The following is a 24033-nucleotide window of genomic DNA, read 5'->3' as shown; positions in this document are numbered from 1 at the left end:
TGCGACATTCAGTGAGGCTCAGCGGCTGATCGGGTCACAGCTTCCAACAAGTCATGACGGAAGAGTGGGCCAACAAAGAAAGGAGGCTGGGAAAGGTAAGTTCTTAAGGTCACACTCATACTTCAACACGAGGATGGGATGAAGAACAGCGACCCAAATGAAACTTCTTCTCAATAAATGGTCCTCCTTGGACACGACGGAGAGCGTGTTGTGTTCAGGGTGTGGAGCGCTCCGGCAGACTCCCTTCTGACCTCATCCATTATTGAAGACCACTATTTGTCTGAGGAGCTAAAATTAGGACGAACTATGACGCTATAATTAGAAGAGCAGATGGAAAATGTTCATTTGTAATCTCACGCAGCTTCTGAAGAGACGGGCGAAGTGAGGAAACATCCAGTGTGTTGTTGAGAGGTGTGTGTCCACTTGACTTTGTTAAATGCGAGTGAATGTGAGTCGCCTGTGTGTATGGGTGATGTTGATCGTTGTGTACATGCTCGTGCACGTGTTGGCATGTGCATGTCTTCGCCAAATGTATGCGTGATAGTCCATGTATGTATGAGAGTGTTCATGCATGTATGCATGTGAGGTCACAAGTGTGTGTGGATCTACATGGCCATGTTCTCAAGTGTGTGTGTGTGTGTGTGTGTGTGTGTGTGTGTGTGTGTGTGTGCCTAGCAACAGTCGTCAATGTCAGTCACGGGCGTACTCTTGTGCGTCAGGAGCACCAGGAGAGAAATTAAACTCCAAATCAATCGCCGGTGACCAGTGTGCATGTGTGTGTGTGTGTGAGTGTGTGTGTGCCAGAAGCGATCAGAGTTCACTGCTGTCACTGCAAAACATTCAGAGCAGGACAGATGAGAAGTGGGAGGGGGGTCCAGAGACGAAGCCCCCCGCGGGTGCACACACACTCGCTCCAGAGGCACTGCGACACTCTCTTGTTCAGGAAAACAAGAGAAGAAGAAGACGCTAATTATTGATGCGCGCCGGAGCAAGCTGCTGCTCATCTGTCACTCAAGAGGAAGCGGGGGCAGCAGGCCCCTCCCTCTCCCCTCATTTTCATTCATCGCACAATCAGTGACACGCACACATCTCCCTCATGCATTGGTTGGCTCCGTCCGTCGCTGCTCAAATTACCCTCCTCCTCCGCCTCACACCTTCACGTCGCACTCCTGACATTTCACATTCAAACCCAAACAACGCCATGCTGCAGACCCCGGCTCTTCATCGTCCCTCCTCATCCTCCGTGCCTTGCTCCTCCGAGTGTGTGTTTATGCATGGCTTTAGCAACACCGTATGCACTTGTTTGCCTGTTTGTCACACAAATGCAGAGCCACAACAGCATTCACCATGAACTGTGGCAGCATGTCTGAAGAGTGAGAGTCAGTTGCATCTGACGGTGCATGGTAATGTTGCGATCCCATATGCACATTTGTGACTGTTGATTTGTCAGACATTGGACATACAACACCACAGATGCAAATGTGGCGTTTAACCTTGAGCTTCTATAGCAACATGTCCATGTGGGAGTCTCTGATGGCAAGTACCTATTATTCTAGTGTTATCCAAGCCTCAATTTGAGGATGAAAATAACTAGGCCATTATAATTAGGTTGAAGTTCGGCCCAGAGTCCTGGTTAAGGTGAGCCATTAGTTTCGAATGGTTAGGTTTAGAATATAGAGGCAGGGGAAAGGGTTATGGCAATGAGAGGTCCCCACAAAGACAGAGATGCAATGTGTCAGAGAGTCTGTCATGCCAATGACAGATACACACACCTGAAGTGATGCAGCAAAACAATACACAACAACTCTCGTGCTCTGTTAAACTACACTAGCGTAGCCACTCACAGACAACCCACATGCCAACCCAGGTCCGCAGACATAAATCAATAGTACACAAGTGACTCACACACATTTGACCTTAAAATCAAATGGACACACAGAAGACCCAAACAAGTCTGGGAGGTGAAGAATCCCTCACACACATGCACATCTTGTTACGCACTTCCTAACCCACTTACTTACTTACTTACTAACTACACAACATGCTCGTGCATGAAGACACTGAAGTTAGGATAAGGGGGAGTGGTACTATTCCCAATAAACACCTTTTGACCTGACCAAACTGGCAACTGTCTCCCCACTGGACAATTCAGAAATAGGCCTTCGGGTTTGGGCGAATTCTAAACCTGGAAACTACCTAAAGTATGTCCAGAACAGCCTCTGCTGTCACACACACACGTCCACACCACCCACTCAAAAGAGAGTGAAGGAGAAAGGGGTGAGAGGAGGAGTGGAGGGGGGGTAAACCTGAAACACAGAAGGGCTTTGATGCTGCTGCTGCTGCTCGGCCTACTCCCCCGTCAGGTGCGTTGGAGGGAGGAGGGGGAGCAGGTGGTCCCACAGTTCACCCTCTCCTCCCTCACATCAGTCTGCACACACACTCTCACTCAGGCAATCACACACACCCCTCCACCCGCCCCTCCCTCAGCCCCAGCTCACTCACATACATGGTGGCTGTCGACGTTGCTCCCCAGCTGAGGATGTAGGCACCCTGTCACCCCCCCCAACCCGCCCAGCCCCCCCTTCCTCCAGCTAATTCCATTATAAATTCCCGACTAGAAGGAAGAGAGGCCGTCTTCTAATTGCTTTCTTATCCCCTGGAGTCCGCCTTGCTCTCTTCTCCTCTCTCCTTCACCGTCACCCCATCTCTCCTTCCTCCCCCTCAGCCCGCCCCTCGCCCTGCGTGCACACAACATGGCAGCAGACAAGCAGAGGAGGGAGGTGAGTTAGAGGGAGAGCAAGGGAGAGAGAGAGAGAGAGAGAGAGAGCGAGAGGGAGACAGGCTGCTGCTGTCAGGGAGTTCTGGTTCCATTTTCAGCATCGCGGTGGAAAAGGATTGAGCCTCGGTGCTTGAAGCTCAGCTCACCTCTGCTCTGATACACGGGAGGACGACAGGAGGACAAGAGAACCACTAACTCCAGGTACATTCCTGTCTCACTTCTTCTGCAGGTTCTAAAGCAGACAGGATGGGCTGGAAGTGAGAGAAGGGGGTGTGTGTGCGTGCATGCCAATGAGAGCTGGATCTGATGAGATCCTGCTCTATTTCCACCTCCCACACACACTTCTAAACATGACACACCTGCGTCGGCCCAAACTAGATAGCAACTTCTTCCAAAACAAAACGTTGTGTGGCTGCCTGTGTGTCCAAACCTTGTTTTCCTGTGTCCAAGTTAGTGTTTATGAGTCATTGCGCGGCTGTTTTTGTGTACGTGCCTGATGTGTGAGCATCTTTGATCGTGATTGCGTGTCACATGTTTTCAGGTCTGCGTTGTTTATTTGTGCTCAACCATGTGTGATGTGGCGTTATAACAGAGGCAAATGAGTCACGGCGCTATGTCCTCACAACCACACAAATAAGTTGCAGTCCAAGTTGAACTTCCACGGATGCAAAACAAAACAATGAGGATTCATTTCCTTTCGAGTTGGCGAACAAGAATTCGTCCTCCACTGTTCTATAAAAAGACAGGGTGAGACTGCAGTGTCACTCCTGTCAGCAGCTGATGCTTCCACTCACGGGAGAGAAGGTGGGATTAGAGCCAGGGGTGTGCAGTCGAGGCAGGGAAGACAAGCACACATGGAATTCTATACGTGTGTGAGAGAGGGTGGCGATGACACAGATAACAGAGTGAGTGTAGGAGGAGTTGAGCTACGGGAAGGTGTGTTGATGCTTTACACTCGCGGTGACATTAAGGATACTAGAGCAGACGGGCGCAGACGCAGCTACGTAGTGAGCATCAACTCCGTCTCTAAAGGCAGCGTGATGTCATCATGACTGTGTGGATGTTTACTGGGTGAAATTTTTCAGCAGCAGTTTTTAAATTTGCGTGGAGGTAATGTTGCTAATGACCATCCAATGAAAATTTAATGATTTTATCTTTTGAAAAAGAGTGAGGGATAGTGATTTTTTTTAATCAGAATTCTGATGGCGCAGCTTTTATGCAATAAAATAAAATGTATTCATCACAACAACAGCAGACATGGCCACCAGGGGGACCTCTTATCAGGTAGACAGACGTACTTCAAACACAAATAAGGAGCAAATTGTTTCTTGTTTCCAAAGATTAGGATTGTTTTTCTTCTCAGTTTTCAGATTTAGTTTGTAAAATATCAGTCACCCGTATTGCACATATGATAGTTACCACAGAAGTTGGAAGTCTGAGCTGGAAGTGACGTCATAGCTGACTTCAGCGCATTCCAGTTGTAGAGGTTGGAGAAAAAGATGGCAACCACGGAAGCTATTTGCCTATATAAGAATGTAAGAAACTTCTTGCAAATTATACGTTCTGTATACAACAGGAAAACAGATGAAAAGGATGAAGAGGCAATACAAAGTTGCGGAATGTGTTCGTTTCCTGTGGTGTATTTCATTTACTCTGAACTTCTTCGTTCTGTTTACGTTGGAAGAAGCCATCTTGGTTTGTGACCTCAGGGTGTTGAGAATTCTCCCACCTTGTGTTTGGGAAATCTCGAGTGATGTCATCGGGGGCGGAGTTAGGAATTTCCCAGTACCAAGGACAACTGGAACGCAGCAATAGTTTTTTGCAATGTAGTCATGAGCAAGGTGCTTGATCTCAGTGGCTGTTGCCGCCAGTTGGAGAAGCCAAGTTTTGTAACAAACAAGTGAAGTACGCCATTAATTTTGGAGGTATCGTAGCACACAAAACTTTTTATATGTGAGCCGTTGATCATCGTTGAAGGTCAAGGCAACTGAATCTGGAAAACTTTGCCATTTGGACGACAGACATATATCACTACCTTAGAGATACCTGTCCAAAACCTTTCTATAGATGCACATTGGTTTTATGTCTCAAATATAATGAAAACATTCACTGTATCTATATATGAAACCAGTGAAACAAGTCCAGGCTGTTTTTTTAGAACGGTGGCCTCAATTTTCCAAAAGGTTGCTGATATTTATCTCTCATATGAAGCTACCTAGAAGACACACACAACAGTCTGCTTCTCTCTCCATTATTCTCCTTCCTCGCACACACTCGTCCTCACAGTGGGTTCCCTGCATGATGCAACTGCATGAAAGGCAGCTGATTATAATAAAGATAGTGCGGCGAGGTTCACACTGTGTGTGTCCGCATGTCGGTGCGTTCAGGTGTGATGTGCAGCAAAGGGCACGCTGAAATTGGCATCTCCTTGCCGCGGTGAAGCCCTCCTCTCCCGTCTATCCCTCCCCCTCCTCGCCTCCCGTCTCTCTCCTCAGACCAAAACAAACACAAGAGGTCAAGTAAAGGAGATGATTAAAAGTTGAATATAAAGGAGGAAAAACGACGAGATTGTTGGGAGATTAGCATGCGGTGCATGTTTCCCTTTTAATAAAATGACTCCAAATTGATCTGTCCATTAGTTTTATATCCAATCCTTCAATCACTTAACTCCGCCGTCGTCCTCTTGTGGGCGAGTGTCTATGTGTGTTTACAAGCATCAAGCTACGAGCCCCAAGTGCCCGTCTAATTGTCCCGCAGGCTGATGGTTATTCACTGTGCGGGGTGGAGAGGTGGGGGTTATTAGCCAGACACGGAGGGAGAGATGGTAGACGGAATGTTTGTCGCTCATTAAAGAGAAGTGCCACGAACACAAGCCACGCTGGAGTCAGCGATGGAGCCGCAGCACGGTTATTAAAAGCACATACACACGCACACAACGCGGTCAGCTGCTAATGAATGTGAACAGTGCACCTATGACTCACTGCCTGTCTTTGGTATTCATCCTAAGACGACGAGCGCTCTTTACTTTTTAGTAACACTACTGTCCCTCCTAAATCACCAGAGCTGTCGAGGAGAACGCTTAACAGAGCGGCGGCTGGATCTAAGGGGAATTATTTCATCGAATATGATACCCAGTTTAAGTTGCAAACCCCAAGGTAGAGGTCTGTAAATGAGGGGATCCGAACCTATAATGAGATCACGAGTGACCCACAGCTTGAACCCACAGGTGCAGTAAGAGTTCAGCAAGTAGCTAGTTAAGTTGTCAGTGGTGCGCAGCTGCAATTCATAGCAGACCAAATTCACACAGTGAATCATGAAAAAAAATTACTTTAAATCCAAATTACACGGTAGAGGAGCTCAGGCATCAGAGACTCAGAGTAGAGCATCAACCTTTCTCTAGACAGGATGTCTACTAAACTTTGGTTTGTTTCGTCTTTTTAAATCAGGTTATGATCATGCTGTTAAGGAATGTTTACAACATTTATCGCGGGTCAGTAGTGGCAACCAGAGAATCAGAGTTAGCTCTGGGTGTGATACATGCAGTGCTAGAAATCTAGCTAAGAGAATGACACGCTGTCAGCAGAATTTGACTTCTTTCATGTTAATTCTGACACCTATGAATCCTTCATCACCGGCGTGTGCGCGGAACTGCGTTTAGCATGCATGCACACGGAGCCGGAGAAGGTACACTCTGTTCTCCACCACTAAGCAAGATCTGATAACACGCACCTGCTACACATGCAGAACCATTTGTCAAAAGGCCAGGGTGCATCTTGTCAGATTTTGTGCAACACCGGACTCAGTCGAAGCTTGTGGTCATTATTACAGGTAAAGTTTCTATTGGACTGATCAAGTCACCCTCTTTCTAGAGTGTCTGCTGTGCGATACTTGAGCCCCTCCAAGCCCCCCTCGACGTCCCTTCCTCCCCGCACCCCGTCAAAATGAGAAACATCAGAGGGAGAGCGAGGGTAGAGGAAGAGCCAGAGGTTACTGCAGGGGAGAGAAGACAGTGAGGGGGGTGGGGGGGGAGACTCATCTGTATGCTGCTTACAGTTTGCAGCTTGTTTGATCTAGAGGGAGAACTTAGTGCTCGATGTTGAGGTGCTGCAGAGTGTGAAAGGCAGAAATGCAGAACAGTTGGTGTGTGTGAACAAAAATGTAACAAGCTGGAGGGATGAGGGTTCAATTTTTGGGACAAAATGGAAGCAAAGACGAGCCTTAAGTTTGTTAGATGAAAGGAAATGCATGGCAAGTACATCAGGCGACATCATGTTGCGCTTGCTTGGTAACAGCGGGCTCTGTTGGCAGGATAGAGAACTGCGGATTTAGTGTTGGGTTATGAAAGCATAACCATCATTACGACTGAACAAACCGCATCTGAATTATTTGAATCAAATTTAGTCATGGCACAGTTTTACCTAAGAACAGGATGTCATGTATTTTGGTTATGTCGCAGAGTTCCTCAAAAACAGCTGTCCATGAAACGCATTTTTGCATCTAAAAACAATGCAGCATAATGTGACAGTGACGTGTTCCCTCTCCAGAGTGGAGTAATATTCTGAAACTTGAGGAACCTCATAACCGTATGAACTCATCTGCAATATCCATCTATCATCTCCGTGGATCAGTTTTGCATGCAAATCTGTTTCGAAGCTGGAGTACATTTGTTTGTGTTTGTTTGTGTCTGTGTTCGCGCAGAGTTTCCTAGTAAGACCCGACAGCAGTGTTGCTCTCCGCAGCTCATCAGCTGGACTTCGTGTCTCATCTGATCACTCCTTCGTCGCTGCAGTGGATGCAAACAGCTATGTGATGTTACTGCCGATGGGGGAGAACTAGGGGGAGATGTGTAGGAGTCCGATCCTTCATCACTGATGAGTATGTGATCAAATGCGTCTCATTAGAGCTGAATATATCACGCTTGTAGAAGATTAGTAATAAACGCGCTGGAACGCTGCATACATTCTTATATGTGACCAACATCTGTGGGGGGTTATTAAAAGTGAAATGTTGGAGTTTTCAATATATAGACATGACATCTAGTAGAGAGGTTAAGATCCTACAGATAAGTTTAAAGGGTTTGAGCGACCCAATGTTTTGTGTGCTTAAAGACTTAAGCCAACAGCAGGTCCTGGACCTTCAGGTAACAAAAGAGAAAAGTACTGAGACAGCACATACCTCCACCAAGAAGCTCATTACATGACTTTTTAAAAACCCAGCATATGACATACAACGTATAACATTCAAGAAGTTCCCTGCCTGAGTTTTCAAAGCAAACACAGTGAGAACTTAACTTCCCTAGCGGATGTAAGGAGAGGTAGCTGCAAGACTAGGACCAAGGAAAATCTGAGATTTGAGAACAAGACATTCAGGGCATAGGATGAAAGCAAACCATCCACCCTCTGGTCGTATAAAGCAGTATAAAGGGCAATAACCAAAACACTGTGAAAAGAATGAGAAGGGGGTAACACCAAACCATGTCAAAGATGCCAGATTATAGACGAGATAAAGACCCATATTTTGTTAGTAGATCAACCAACATTGTGCCTCAGAATATTGTGTTTTATTTGTAGGATATACTGTACGACAAATGTCAAAAGACACTCAAAACACATACAGTGGAAGCTTCTTCTGGATTTAATCAGGGGGAAAGTGAACCTCAATCCACTACAGGTAGGTTGAGACAGAAGTCCCTCATCTTCCACTAAAGCACAGCCGAAAACTGGTCACGGAAAAAAGCTGATAAGCACTTCACTACATGGTCAGTAAAATTGATTACACAGCTCTTGCCATCTCACCGATCACTGTGTTTTGCTGCGTCACAAACAGGCGCATTACGGTCACACAGGAAGGTGAATACTGCAGTTTAGAAACGGCTCGATCCCTTTCAACGGTTTCCTCATCTGACTGCACGTCAAGGGTGACAAAATCCTGCGCATTTCAGGGGATACATGCTTCTAATGCGAACGACTTCCCTGGCACAGACTTTGATTCACTGCGTCACATTTTGCTTCACTGACGTCCCTTGAACTTAGTAAAGCACATGGTGATTGAGATGCTTATTATTTTGTAAGGTTTTCCCGGATGTACTTGTAAGGGAAAGGTTTTACCGCCTGCACAGTTGTTTGGTGCAGCTGGTAGAAAAGCTATAATTTTTAGCAGCAGTGTGTTTCCTGCTTTGTGAAAATCCATCACTTTGAGCACAGATAGAAGAGCAAAAAAAAAAAAAAATCCCAAATAGGTTTGTGTTCAAGCATTTATGAAAACATGAAAACAACTCCAGGAGCATAGCGAAGGGTGGAAGACAATTACGAGTACCACAAACTGTTGAGTTCTGATCACACAGCGACCACAAAAAGTTTCCCGGCCTCCCACTGGGTCCCCATACAGCTGGTGGAGTTATGTAACTGGTGAGAAATGATAACAAAAATGGGGATAGGAGGAGAAACCCATACTAAGGAAATGAAGAAGGAGAAAAGGTGCGGAATTACAAAGACAGTGTGGTGAGCAAAGCGGAGTTGAAGGCAGCCTCATTTTTTATTTAAATTGGCTTTGAAAACTTTACGCGACTTTTCTGCTTGTACCTCCCTCTCTATTTTAAGAGTGCTAGCATAACAACAAGATACTAGTCTGTGGAAGGATCTCACAGACTATTTTGTTCTCGTGTGAGGCGTTGACTCGTTACAGTTTCAAGCGAATCAAATGTTTCCCCTCCGGTGGACATCGCAGGCAGCACTTTACAGGACAGCCCATATATATATATATATACCAAGTGACACTATATACACACATTTAGTCCCAACCATTCTTTTTGAGCAAGAATGAAGTGAATGCCGCGGGTTGGTTTGTGTGTATTAAAAACAACTTATGAACGGATTGGGATGAAATTATCAGGTAAGATATACTTTTCAGGCCTCCAGATGGTGGTCTAGCACGTAGGAGTGAGTGCTCTCTCTAGTAGGATTCCCAGTCAGGAAATTTAGCTAGCAAATACCCTCATTTTTGAAAGGTCTGCACAACATCTCCCTTCCCTTCCAGAGACAGAGAAAAGATCCGTCATCCACCATAGACTAGGAGTAGAGCCTCAAGCCCGGGATAACCCCACCAATAAATCTTTATTTAAATAATTCAGCTATCTGGCTGCATTTGGACTAGCAACGCAAACCAATGAATAAACCATCAAGTCTTATAAAACATGCATATCCGTCAAAGGATTGTTACGAAATATTGTGAGTGAGTCTCCCACGTACAGCTTCACAAATCAGTGTAAAACCCAGGAAATCAAGCAGAAGTTCATGCATCTATGCAGGTTTAAGGTCAGTGGGCTGTGTGCATCTGCCGTGAACGAGAACTCAACTGACACATAAATGAATAATCATGTTTGCAGCTGGCAGACCTGTTGCGGCGTTAACCCTTCACACAGGATCAGTTCATCTTTGGCGAAATGGTCATAATCTGTGGGTTAAAAAGTGGAACAGTGACACCTTATATTGATGGCCATTGCTATGCTGCTTCCATGTTTTGGCTGACAGAATCTTTGCTGTGGTCTTGGAGAGAGTTTTTGGAATTAGCTTCCATAGCAACCCGCGACACGCGGCCTGGCAGCCAGTGAAGTAACTGTGCTCAGCTCTCCTTGTGCCATTTGAAAGTGGCTGCAGCCCCTGTGCCAAATCTACAGAGTGGGCACACGTGGGCCTTTAATGGGCATTAACAAAGCTGCGTTGCTGAGGAGATAGCAGGTCCGTCTGATGTTGGGGATGGGGGGGGTGTAATGGCGAGCCATGTTCATTGGTATGTGGAAGACAGACAAAGTCAAAAGCAGCATGATAACAGGACCGCAGTTTGTTTTCCCACTGTTTCTCCGCCTCCATCGCTATTTTCGTTTGCTGCTCTGTGTTTCATCTCTCTGTTTGCTCTTCTTCTCTTATCTCTACCTCCTCACAGTGTTTGTCTTCTCTTTTTCTCTCTCTCTGTCTGTCTGAGAAAGAGGTTGCAGAGCGGTGGGTGCAGTGCGGGGGCACATTCGCCCATCACCTTAGAGACATACATATGCACCCACACACTTAAACACTGATGTCAAAAAGACATCAATTCAAAACTGTTAACCAACTCTCAAATATTCCGGCGACCGCACGGTGGCAATTAAAAACAGACAGACGTCAGAGACGGGTGTTTGTGATCTCCAAGGTGTGCGTTCAGCCACCCAGACAGAAGGGAGTGTGGGCACCAGTCTGGATATGGCTAATTACTAATGTTCTCATGCAGGGAAAACAAGAGGGAGATGCTAATGACCTCCCTCAATCAGATGTCTACCGACTGACCTCTCCGTCACCATGGCAGCCAGAACAGAAGCACACACGCATGTTCTTACCTGAGGTGCAGTTCAACAACGAGTCGGTGCCAAAACTGAAATTAAATGATGGTCGGATATCATCAATTATCGCGAGTGAGATGCTGGTTTTTCTGCTGCGGTGAGCAAAAAAAGATGAATTAGAGAGTGAAGCTTCTGGGCTGTTCATTTTCTACTGTTCCCTCATTTGGCAAAAAACTTCAACGCAACACATTGTTTTGTATGAAAGTGTATGTTAAAAAGTATATTTCAAAAGAGGATTGAACCAGTCGCTTCATCCATAAATCCTAATTCTGACCAACAACCAAGCCATTTTTCAGCTCTCATTTTGCTTCTATGTAAATCAGTTCCTAGCTGTTCTGCGCTTTGACACTTGCTATCTGGTCACAGATGACTGCAGTTTGAGGCGTCATCTGTGGACAGCTGTTTGGCTCTTCGTAATAGGCGCGCCAATCTTTGAGCATCCTGATTTGAGGAGGCCCATTTTTGTGAGCATGCGGTTGCAAGCAAAACCGAGATAAAGTTCACTTGTGTTCCGCTTTAATGGCGAGAGGACAAACTCTCACAAGCTTGGATTTGAATGCGCACGCACGCCGACGTTCACAGTCATCGCCTGGGTAATCCATGGCGACAAACACGCACTCACAGCGTCCATGTATGCAAAGCATTGACTCTTACCTGCAGCTAGTGGCGACACAGCAATGCATACTAAAAAGATCAGGACGGCACCGTCGCAAAGAGCCAGGGGAGAGATGAATGAGACAAGAGGAAGATGGAGTGAAAGATAGATGGATGAAGGGAGGAGGCCAAGGGGACAGGGGTCTGTGCGGCCTGAGAGATCTGTAATGAAATCTCCGTGAGTCAAGCAGGATGCTACTCACTTATTCTGGCAGGATAACTGACTGGCATTAGAATGCATTAGCTTAGCTGGCTAATATCGAAATCTGTGAGGACAGAATTAGCATGAAGTGCCATCCAACACTCTTAGACTCATCTGTCTTTCAGAAAAAAAAAACTACCCCTGTGATTTGGGTGGTGTTATAAGCCTGGACTAGCAATAATTCACAGCAAGCTAAGCAGTTTTCCCCTCCAGCAAATTATAATACAGCCAGTGCTGCTTTTAGCATGTGTAAGAGTGAGTCACATGATTTTTTTTTTTTTTTTGGAGGGGAGGTTTTGGGAGTGAAAAATTAAACATCAAGCGAGTGAGCTGACCCTGGGCTGTCGTTGCAGTCACATTTATTTATGGTGCATGACACCTGGACGCACACACACATTCACTCTAGTAAGAGCAAATGCCATCTTATTATAGACCGTGATCTGGCTAAATATTAAAAAACATAAATACAGTTTGTTCAGTATCCTGAGCAAACATAAATGCAAAATTGACTGACTAAACAATGGAGAGCAAATAGCATCACAGGTAAGGAGGTCTGGAGTGGGATCTTTAAAGTGAGTCGCACAGACAGAAGACGAATGTTTTAGATTGACAGTGTTTAATTGATGATGAAGCTCCATCATCGCCCACCCAAACCTTGTTGCCTATTCCCCTTTTGTTCTTCTGGGTAAACTCATCCAATTAGCTTCCATCTCAGTCCCTAAATCTTTAACTCACAGCCTTTCTCCACCTCTTTCTTCCCCCTCTTCCCCATCTGCCTCACAGTGTGTCGCAGCTCAGTATTTCAGTCATTCCATCATCCACTATCCCCTCCTTAATTTCCCCCTAAAATCCTGCTTTCTTTTTCAATTTCTCCTCTTCGGCGTTTTTTTTTTTTTCATCTCCAGCTCACATCTGCCAGCCTCACAGCAATCTTCTCCCGTTTCAGCCCCACGCCATCACCCCTGTTGCACTTCATTAATGGGTCTGTTCTTTTTTATCATGCGTCGCCTCGCCGCCGCTTCATCTCACTCTCAGGATGACACATGATTGCATATTCCTGTCTCATCCAGTCACATGCTCATGCATACGCACTCACACTTTCCCCTGCTAATGTATTCCGCGAGCATAATGTCATCGCCAAGGTCAACAGCTGAGGTGCTAATGGAGAGACGGGGATGGTGGGTAATGTAGGAAAACATCTCCAAGCCTTTTTGAGAGTTTTTGCAATAAAATAAAAAATAAAAAAACACTATCTTTTTGAGATGCGAATACACATGGACACTTTAATACTTACGGATTCACCTGCAGTGATGTCATGTGATAACACCCCTGATACATCACCAAGGAGAGTGTGGAGGCATACCAGGCCTATAATCAAATACAAATTATTGTCAAAAATACTTAGAAACGAAGGCAATCAAGTGAACGGAATTTCATGCCGCTTTAGCTTCAGCCTTTGTCCGCTCGTTTATAATCATTAACGTGAAGAGCCCCCATTGTCGCTTGGGTAATTCATTGAAATTCACGGTGGCGGTGGCGCCAGAGTGTTTGTTTGCGTATGTATGTTTGCCACGAGCAGATGCAATAGGCGTGACAAGAAAATAACCTTCCCACCGTCTCTCCCTCCTGTGCTGGGCTGCTGTGATGACGAGACTCGGGAAGTCTCTCCCCCCCTCTATTTTTATCATCTTCGCACACACACCCACCCACGACAGTCTCTGTTGCTTGCGTTGTCTTCTTTGGTCCGTCTCTCACTCCGTCTCTCTGTCCTTGGGTGTCTGTTGCCAGCTGTGTCTTGGGGCCAATCGAGTCCCCCACTCCCGCCCCCCACACGTCCCCTCTAAACCATCGTCCATTTTCCCCATCACTGATTGCTCCGGCAGACTTCACCCCCTCCCCCCTATCTTGCTCTCCTCATCTCTCCACACTCCTCTATCCCTGCGACCAGTGGGGCTCCATTGTCACGGCGAATGCTGATAACAACCTCGGCCGAGTACTCTGATCTGCCACTGCAGCAAATGCCGACACATCTGCATACCAAATAAGCAGACTGACAACACGTACCAGCAATCGCCATAAAAGCACAATCCCGCTGCCAACTTCCCACAGGTGCCGAATTATGGTTCAGCCAGTGGGTGACATGCTACTTTTGCGTGCCTACAAATGAGTCGCAACTAACAACAGCAACCACAACCTAAGGAATATAAGACTAAATCCAACTCTTTACAGGTATCCATGTCTGTTACTGTCACTTGCTGGTTTCCCATGGCTGAAAACATTGAAAGCCTCAAGCACGCAATCTTGTTGACTTCATAGCACACCCACAGCTTTCACCCAGCATAATAAACAATTGATTCACTTCACTGATGCTAAGTTTTCTCAGAGGTGGGAGAGAAAACTGGATGAAACAGGGTCATGGGTATCATGTCCTGGTTGAGTGTTAATATCAGCGTGGAAGCAGACGTTAGAGGGAGTAGGCGAGGGTTTTGTTGGCACAACGCTTTTCCTCTGTAAAATTATAGTCAAATGGTTGAGACAAGAATCGAGTGTTTGAGAGTGAAGGAAGTGACTGGGCTGTTAAATGTCACCGTGATTCACACATCATGACCCGTCATACTATGGCAGTCTTCGTCACTGGCCTCTTGACACTTCAAAGTCGGCCTTTCGAACTGCGAGGGGCGAAAAAGGGTCGTCTGCATAGATAGGTGGGGCACATTACAGCCCGGAATACGGCATTACATCATCCGTCCCCTTTCCTGTCAGCCCCAACTCTTCCCCCCACCTCCTTTTCCTCACCCTCTCATCCATTACACATCTTTCTCCTCTCCCTTTCAACCACTCCATTGATTAGGCCTTTCAATTTCCGCCCGTAATTCAACTACGCTGTCGCACTTGTATATGTAAATGGGCCCACAAGCCGGTGCTGTTGTTGTCATGGAAACGGCCCGTCAGAGCCACCCGTATATAGGATGCTCTCATTGACACAATCAGTGATCCTTTCGGGTCGTGTTGCTCCTCTGGGGACGGAAGGACAAGGTGAATGAGACGACTCCCCTGGTCATGTGATTCCACTATTGCCGCGATGACCTCATTGTGTGGGTGTGTGAGCGAGCAAGGGTGAGTGATAGATATACTGCTTGCGTCCACTGCCTGGCCAGGTCGCTCGCCCTCCTCTCACCTCTCCCCCATCACCGCTCGCCATGTTAGTGCGCCCCTCTAATCACACTGACAGGAGAACAGAGCCCAGTGTGACTTCTGCCACCACGCACAGAAACACACACGGACATAAACACATGCAAAATTCATCCACTCTGCATCTTTTCTCGTTTCCGACACACTGGCAGCCGAGAACTTCCAGGCATTAGCGTGCTCACACGTCGTGCTTCAGTTTTGGTGAGGGGTGTTGTGAGCCGTTAATGCGCTTCCCTCCCTCTGTGACACTGTCTGTCCCTCTGTGTTGCTGTGGGGACATTTCTAGGTCACAAGGATGTCAAACCAATCTGTGTGTGTGTGTGCATGTGTGTGTGAGTGTGGGTGCAGAGGGGATTGTGGCACGTCTTAGTATTTGGTCGTAGAGTTGCTGAGCTGTGCAGAGAGTGGCCATATTTCAACTATGATTTTAAATTTGTGCAGGAAAAATGGTCTCCATAGAATGCAATATCGATTTTCTTTTAGAGCCTTTGTGGCTAACTTTTGCTTGCTTACCTGTGTTTGATGTCAAAGTTCATTGATCCAATCCCTCACCCTGACTGACTCATCACATAAGCTATATGTGATCATCATGCGTCACAATATCAACATGTATTGTATTTATTAACACTGAATTAAATATGGAAAAAAGACTGATTGCATGCGCTCCATAAATGAGTTGGCTGGCCAGATTTGGGCCCCCAGGCTTTCACTTTGTCACGTGAAATGAGCACTGTTTCTAAGCTGAACTCCCCAGTAAGGCCAAGATAATTCCGCTTTTCATCTTTGTTAATTTAAGATTTTCCTTAAGAAATTCCTAATGTATTGTCCTGAGCATTAGCATTAGCTATATTGTTGTACAGGCTGCAGTTAGATACCATTATATTAACTATAAAAACTGCATTTACACATACCATATGATTTGTTCTAGTTATGACACCAAGCTGAAGTAGGAATAACAATGAAACTCATTGAAAACAGTGAAATCCAGTACAAATATTGTGCTGAGTGCCGTGAATAACAAAATTTCAACATAAGCTTGAGCTTTAAAATCTTTAGTGGCATCACTTTCCAAAACTGTCAAGCTAACACACGTTTTTATTTGAAATAGCATGAGGTGGATAAGATGAAATCAAAGCTCCATTTTTTTTGCCTCTCCCAAAAAGACGGGAGAAACTGATACAAATTATGCCTCCCACTGTGGAGTTGTCTGAACTTCATTTTGGGCTGAAAGTAGAGGGCCTTGTGGGCATATGGAAGAAGTGCAAATTCCCGTGCGTGTGTGTACGCGCTAAGCAAATGAGCTAGTCAGTATGCGGTGCAGACCTCTCTCTGGTGGCAGGCAGATGACAGTGCAGTGATTGGGCTGATTTCACTGAGGACGTGAGGGGAAATCTGAAGGCTGCCAAGGGGCTCAGGTGCTTATCACCTCTGCGCACACACTCTACAACGCAGGCACATAGATTTTGGTACAATGGCACAAACTTGGACACACACTTTACAGATGCCCAACTTCGCCAGGCTTGTCCACGGATGGCTACATCTAGCTTTATGCTCGCAATACACTTAAAAGTTGTTTTGCGAGCTGTTGAGTGTGTGCTTGATATAATCTTTGACAAACAGCAATAAATGTCCACCAATCGCACTGACGCCAAAAGACAAAGCTGCTGTCTAGTCTGTATGGGTCAAAGTTATGTATATTTTGTGTAAAAATGGCGGTACTCTGACAGTGGTGCCGGAAACAGCTTGATCATAGGACTTACCCAAAGCCAATGATTGAATATTAGCTCTGCCTTATGAGACTAAATACCACTAAGTTTGAACCAAGTTATTGCTACTTTATAGCAATACAATATTGTTTTCAAGCATCCTCTCAGCGTTCATCTGTAAACAACTTTACAACAACATTGATTTTTGTAAAAAGATGAAATCATCTGCAAATACCAGGAAATCCCATTTAGGGCCACCACTGTGCTCTCTAACCTTGTGTGACTGTCTGTCTTTGTCAACCTCTATGTCCTTGTCTAAGTGCTGTTTACTTTGGTGTCCATTTGTTGACATTCATCTAATCTCAGGCATCAAGATTGAGCGTAAATTAAACGTTGCAGATTATCTTTATCTGCCCTTGGTGTGTATCCATTTATTTTGTCCCCATCGCACTTCTCCCCAGACTTCTGTGTTAAACCAGCCCACACCCTCCAAACATATTTCTCTTCCTTTCATTGGTGGCATCTATTCTCTCAGGGCAAGATAGCGAGGAGGTGAGGAACAGTGGAGGGTCGAGATCATGGGAGAGATCAGGCCGCATGTGTTGAGGATGGATGGAGAGATGCGTTGATAAGGACAGCCGGCTCCGGAGCAGACTCCTCTTCAGCGATCTCCCCGGAGACTTCAGGACAGTGTCACTCGAGTGCGGCCACTTAAGAGGTCTCGATCCACACAGAAGTTCAATCTTCAAAACGCCTCACTTCGCAACATACTTGTCCCACTTTTGAGGGGAAATCGAATCAAACAAGTCTTGAAACGCCACGCCACCAAACAATCCTGTGTACTTCGTCAACGCAGAAATAGAAGAGACAGAAATATGTAAACTGTTAGAAAGGGGAAGGGGGTGCATGAAACAGAGGATTAGAGGCTTAGTTAGCCTGCATGAAATCCTTTTTTCCTCTTGCGCCCTACAAAGGAAAGAAGGCAATCAGCCACATTTTACAAAGACAGGAAGAGGGGGAGGCGTGTTAGGGGATTGCAAAATCTTCCTGAATTCATTGTTGTTGTTTTTTGTTTTGCTCACGTTGCCGCCACTCCACCTGTGACATTGCACTTATGAACACTAGGTGTTGTTCTCTCACTTCCTCTTTCCTTATAAGGGGAGTGAGCAGGCAGCGAGGGAGGGGAGACGTGACATTGGCCTTGAAACCTGCTATTGTCTTGCCTCCAGGACAGCCAGCCAACCAGGCAGCACCGTCACAGAGAGATAGAGGGCGAGAGAGAGGGAGGAAGACAGGGGAGAGATGGTTGCTATGGTTACTTCCAGGGAGATGTGTGCGCACTTGTTTATCTTTCAGGCGAGGGAACGTGCGTGGCGGGTCCTTTGAGCAGATGTGCATAGTCGTGTTCAAGCATGTGTGTGTGTGTGTGTGTGTGTGTTCGCTTTTGGTAGGATAAGAAACAATTTTCAAGGCATGAATGACCAAGTAACAGATAAAACAGGTAACTATTAAAGTGGCAACTTTGATCAATATTTCATACATGTAGGCAGATAAGAGTGGAATCTTACTGCTTGTGTTGAGAAGCTGCAGTCAACACACGATTCAAATTTGCCCTGAAAGAGGTACAAGAGATGCCTTATTTTGACTAGGCCAAAAGGTTAATGACAGCAAAGTGAAGATGAGAGGCTTAAATTCTGTAGTTTGAAGCAAGGAATCCATGTTTCAATAATTAGACAAGCAAACAAATGAAGGAGGGAGGAGAATCGGGGAAAGGAAATGTGATGAGATGGCCGATGACATGACAAGATGCGATAAGACTAGTGCAAGCCGAGGGAGGCCGCCACGCTTGCAGAGAGCAGCCCCAGACCACCACAGCAGACACTGCAGGCACTCTAGTATGTCAAATGTCACAGGCACTAAGTCACAAGGCTGCCCTGTCTCCTGCACACAGTCATCCCCGAACACAGATGATGCAGAGGACAACCTCTTGAAAATGTGGACATGATTTAAACTCTGATACCATCATGGAGTCGCCATCCATGTTGATATGATGTGGCGCAGTTGAGTCAAGATTACCGGAGAAAAATAAGCCTCTGAGGTAATGTGTTAGCGGCTACGCTGTGCGCTGTCAGCTTCATTAGCATGGAGACGACTAGCCAGGGTACGTGCCTGTGTCCCTATTTTTCCTGTGCACCAGAGTCACCCTCCTTAAAATAACAAGCTAGCCCTTTCCCTCAGGACAGCAGACAGCCATCCTGCAAGCTGCCGGATCCTTGGCCGCCCTAGTTCACCGGCCTCATCCATCTCTCTCCCTGTGTTCCGCTCTCTTTCACTGGCGCTGCACAAAGCACACCTTGTGTCCTAATAAGCTTTTGTACTCAACTTTAAGTATACACACACACACCTCACAATTTTAAACGGAGGATGACAAACGGGAATCGTCGAGAGACGCACATACATTTTTACAAGGCTAACCATCTCAACTTGCCAGCTTTGCCTAATGAGCTCTCCTCCAGCTAACTGGCCTAGAAAAGCCAGCGGTCAGCAGCACAAAGCTCATCTATCCAGCGACTTCTAATTTCTCGCAGTCTTAACATTTCAGCTTCCGCTCAGTGGCTTGGTTGGGACAGAATGTGCATTATTTCCAGGGTGACTGACCATCTGTGTATGACAGGATGAACCACAGTAGCCAAACGTGCTGCTAGTGCGCTAAAAAGGTGTAATATTACGTCCAGGCAATGATGCACAGCTACCATTCACAAGGGCACAAAAGGTGGACTACAATCAGAAATGGAAAGCAAACAAATATTCATCCCCCCCTCATCTACAACCACAAACTCTGGCAATACAGATACATGTGGTCAACATGGATGACCTCTCGAGTTTCTAGAAGAGATGGGGCAAAGGAACCTTATACAATTGTGGAGCAAAAGTTATGATTTTGGATGTAACTATCTGTGAAGTCATGCATAATAACTATTCCTCCCCATATTTAGCGATGGATTTAGAGCTTCAGAACATCCCAATATATCAGAGTGAAGACCATGAATGCAGATTTATATTTATCACATCCACAGGATTCAGAAATGCTTTTAATACAAATCTATACGGTGAAAGACGATCACTTGTAGCCCGGTGGAACTGGATGCATTACTCATGTGCAGTACTGTATTCCCACTGGCTTACCTGAGCAGCCTGGTGGGATCAGAGATGATATAGGATGGTGTTTATTTCACTGCAATATGGAAATGCAAGGACTCACCTGTGAGGTGCAGGTGATGGAGGAAGGAAGTGTAGGCACAGGGTAAGGAATAATGAGGTCTCCAATGAAAAGGATGCAGATCCTAAATATGGATGTCGAGGAATTTGAGAGGTTAAAATAAACATGGGAGGAGGAAGATGGAGTGTAGAAAAATATTATGAATGAGTAGTAGGAAACAGCTGCCCCTAGTGGCTGCCTGTGGAAATGAATAATAGATGCTGGGGAGATGAAAGGGGGAGGAGGTGGGAGTTGGATGGGGGTTATGGAGAGAGTGGGGGGGATAGCCAACTGTGATAACGCAGTTCAATACCGAATGGAGATAAGACACAACAAAAAGGTGAGGAAATAAGGGAGCATGTGGAGATGTGACTGTTTTCAGGCGGATTAGAGGTCTGGATGGACATCAGTGGCATTTTGTTTAGGAGAAATTGTTCGTGAAAGAAGCACACTGTGGAGAGACAAAGCAATATGGCGAGAAAACTAACAGGAAAAAAAGAGAAGGCGTGAGGGGAATGATAAAACTGAGAAGAGATAAGAGAAGGCAGAAGACTCAGAAGATGGGGGGGGCTGCTGGCAGTGACAGGACATGGGTGCAGGCAGAGAGACTGTGGCATGCCGCTCAAGTTGGCATGGAGTCTATCACTCACTCTCAGGCCTGGGCACAGGGCCCTCAGCAGTGCGCACATGTACCAACACACAAACCAGACCAAAAAGCGGATCAAACACACGCAGAGAACAGTACGGGGAAAAGCATTGATCTCAGACACAGGCCGACACACACTCAATTAGTCCCATGCAGGCACACACACGCACACACACACACACTTGCGGATGAAAAAGACGGATGGACGTGCATGAAGGTGTGTGCATGTGTGTGTGTCTAATTGTGGCAGCGCTGCCGGAGCAGAATGAGGGATGATGTCTCAGAGCGGCTGCTCCCACTAATAGCCACAGACTGGAGGTGACAGGCTCGCACCTTCTGTCTCCCCATTTTCTGCCTCCTTTTCTTTCCACCCAATCAGCAGTCTGCACATCTGTCCTTCCTTCCTTCCCTTCCTCAACCCAATTCAGCACATCGCCTCAGCTTTGTTTTCCTCCCTCTCCGCTCCCAGCTTTCATATCCCTCTTTTGCCCTTTTACAATCACACGCTCACACCCCCCCTCTCGCTTTCATCTCCACTCCTTACCCCCTGCCACCTTTCATCACTTTCTCCTTCCTCCCTTCTGTCCTCTCCAGCCGATTCTGATGACACACAGGAGATGGCGCACGCATGAGTGATCACACGCAGTCGCATCTGTGTGCGTGCACGTAAACATGCATATATTTATCGAAGTTGGCTCTTGCGATTTCTTCACTCTGTGTGTGTTGGAAAGTTATTAAAGCTGGGGCGCTGGACGTTTCGGGCTCAAATGGCTGGATCAAACAACCACACAAACACACAGACATGTTGACATCTGCCTTCCCAACAAACCTCCTGCTGTTTTTTTTTTTTCATATTCCTGCATGAGTTCTGCAGTTGCCTCACGTCTGGACGCTGTCCTCAATAAGGGACAGGAAACAGGGTGAAGCCTGCATTGTATCTGCGTTCAGTTATTAGCCTTTTGCAATTAGCGAGCTCGAGCAGGATAAATATGCCCGTGCGTGCGTGTCGAGAGAAGTTGGAGTGTTTGCGTGCAATCAGGGACAGATTGTACAGGATGCATCTGGGTTGGCCTGATGTGGAGATGAGGAGGGGGATGGAGGTTGTTAATATTCCAGAGGCTGCTGGTTGTCTGTGTTTGAACTGGCCTATGTACTTCTGTGCATCCTGTGTGAATCCTCCCAAAATGTTTGATGCATGTTGTTGTTTTCCATGTGCCTTCTTCGAGATGTGGGTGCGAACACTTTTTTTCTCTCTTTGTACATATTTAATGAGCGAGTTTGTTTGCGTGTCTGTGAGCGTCACGGGTGAGCGAGGAGGGGCCTGATGTGTGCTGTCCTTCCTGGAGGGAAGGAGGTAGCCCCCGGCCGTATGGAAAGGGGAGGGGGGCTTTGTCTCACAGCCAATGGCTTCGCCTCTGCCAAAGCGATCCTCTGCTGCCGCCACGGCAACAACATCACTGAAACACCTCGACAAGCACCTGCTGGGCATGGACATAGACTGAGGTGTCCATCTGTGCAATACACTTCTGACAGATAAACCTATGACCCTCCCAAATCACACTTATCCTCGTATCCTTTTGGCACACACATGAATCACACTGGTTGTCTTCCACCTCTACTCCTCTATGCTGTATCTATCTCGAACATTTTTCATCCATACCATTCGTACTTGGTTTCCAAATTTCACCAGGAGCTGTTTCTCTTTGGATCTTATCCTTCCAAGGTTCGCCCCATGACAGTCAGTCTGGTGAAGTGGGTAGTCAAGCATCTATGATTCCTGTGGAGGTCTCTTCAAAACAATGGCTTGCCACCGATTTTTGTAGCTATAGCACCATCAGGCGTGTGCAATACTCATAATAACTAATGTTCCACTGAGCTGTTTCGACCATATGTACCATATGGCCCCACCTAGTTTACCTTTAGGAGGCACCATCGAATTGACTCATCACCTGAGTTTTTGCGCAGGACTTTCAGTCTTATAGTATCAGACTTTCCATTGAAAGTAGCCTTGGATATACAGTATACGGTGCAACCCACGTGGCATAAACAGTCATAAAGAGAGGGAAGCGATCTCCAGGAGTGGGTGGTTCCAACATACAGATTTTCCTAGAGAGAGAAAGAGATTTTTTCATTCTACTCATTGAGCAGCCTCCACACCCTCACTTACACCTGCTCTGTTCCTAGGCACACAAATCCCCATTCTCTTTAGCTCATATGTATGCAAATAAGGCATCCTATGCAAATCAGACAGGTAGGGAGTGAGGAAAGAAGGGTAGCAGGGGTAGAATAAAGGCAAGATGAAAGGGGCAAAGGAGGATAGTTGGGCTGCTAAAGAAAGGAAAGAGGAAGTGAAGTGATTCACTGCCTACAGGTTTCATTATTCACAGAAACAGCGACTTTCTGATGGCTATGTTGTGACTGAAAACCAAATAAAGCCTTGTTGATGATTAGTGTGGCACAGAATAATTTTGCTTCCTGTTTGTAGCCAAGGCCTGAGAAATTAAGTGGCGGGGCTTTGATGTCAAGGTAAGCTTGGCCATTAGCTAACATCACAACCCTTGTAATTGGTTGCTTAATCGGTCGATTCTTGATGTTCTGTTATTTGCTTGTGAACTACTACACGGTATAAAGTGCCCATGCAACTTGTCACTCACCCGCATCTCCTTATTAATCAGTCACAGGGTATTTTCAAGAACGTTTCTGAGTCAATATTTGATCCACCACCCAAAGTCTCCGCAATTGTTTTGTCATCTAGCACCATCCATCTCCATTCACAACGGCTTGTTGCCAAGGGAACAAGGATAGAACAAGGATTGTTTGGCTTGTTGCTATGTGACCGGTAGTCCAGAGAAATGGTGGCTAACTAGGCACCAAAGTTTGCGTACAATCTTATGGTACATCTGAGAAAGTCTTGAAAGATGGCACTGTTCAAGCCACCTTGAGCAAACCTAACTTTTCACAAGGTCACACCTTGCTGACTGGGTCCAAACAGAGGAAGCAGTGAGCAGGAGGTACGGTAGGAATCAAGCCAAGTATCACAGCTGTGTTTCCAGAATTTGGCATATGACCCAACCCATGGCCATTCATTTCAGCAGTAAGTCCTCCCGACGGTGACGACAAACTTAGTTAGTTCAGTTGGCCATATACCAGAAGCTGCAGAAAAAATTGATGATAATATTAATACTACTGGTATTTTGAAAGTTTTTTCTTAAGCGGATAAAATT

At 46.1% G+C, this 24033-nt stretch overlaps 1 protein-coding gene across 1 annotated transcript in view; it reads left to right on the top strand.

The window, feature by feature from the left end:
* Positions 1-2773: 2773 nt before the first annotated feature.
* LOC128751192 (retinoic acid-induced protein 1) overlaps positions 2774-24033 on the top strand; it is a 40715-nt gene continuing 19455 nt past the window's right edge. Inside the window, exon 1 of the mRNA XM_053852061.1 lies at positions 2774-2980. The gene's annotated coding sequence lies outside the window, so the exon portion shown is untranslated. The remainder of the gene's footprint in view (positions 2981-24033) is intronic.

The sequence above is a fragment of the Synchiropus splendidus genome, chromosome 19 (genome assembly GCF_027744825.2).
Source record: "Synchiropus splendidus isolate RoL2022-P1 chromosome 19, RoL_Sspl_1.0, whole genome shotgun sequence".
NCBI classification, from domain to species: Eukaryota; Metazoa; Chordata; class Actinopteri; order Syngnathiformes; family Callionymidae; genus Synchiropus; species Synchiropus splendidus.
The sequence above is the reverse complement of the archived record's forward strand: the minus strand, read 5'-3'. Positions and strand labels throughout refer to the sequence as shown.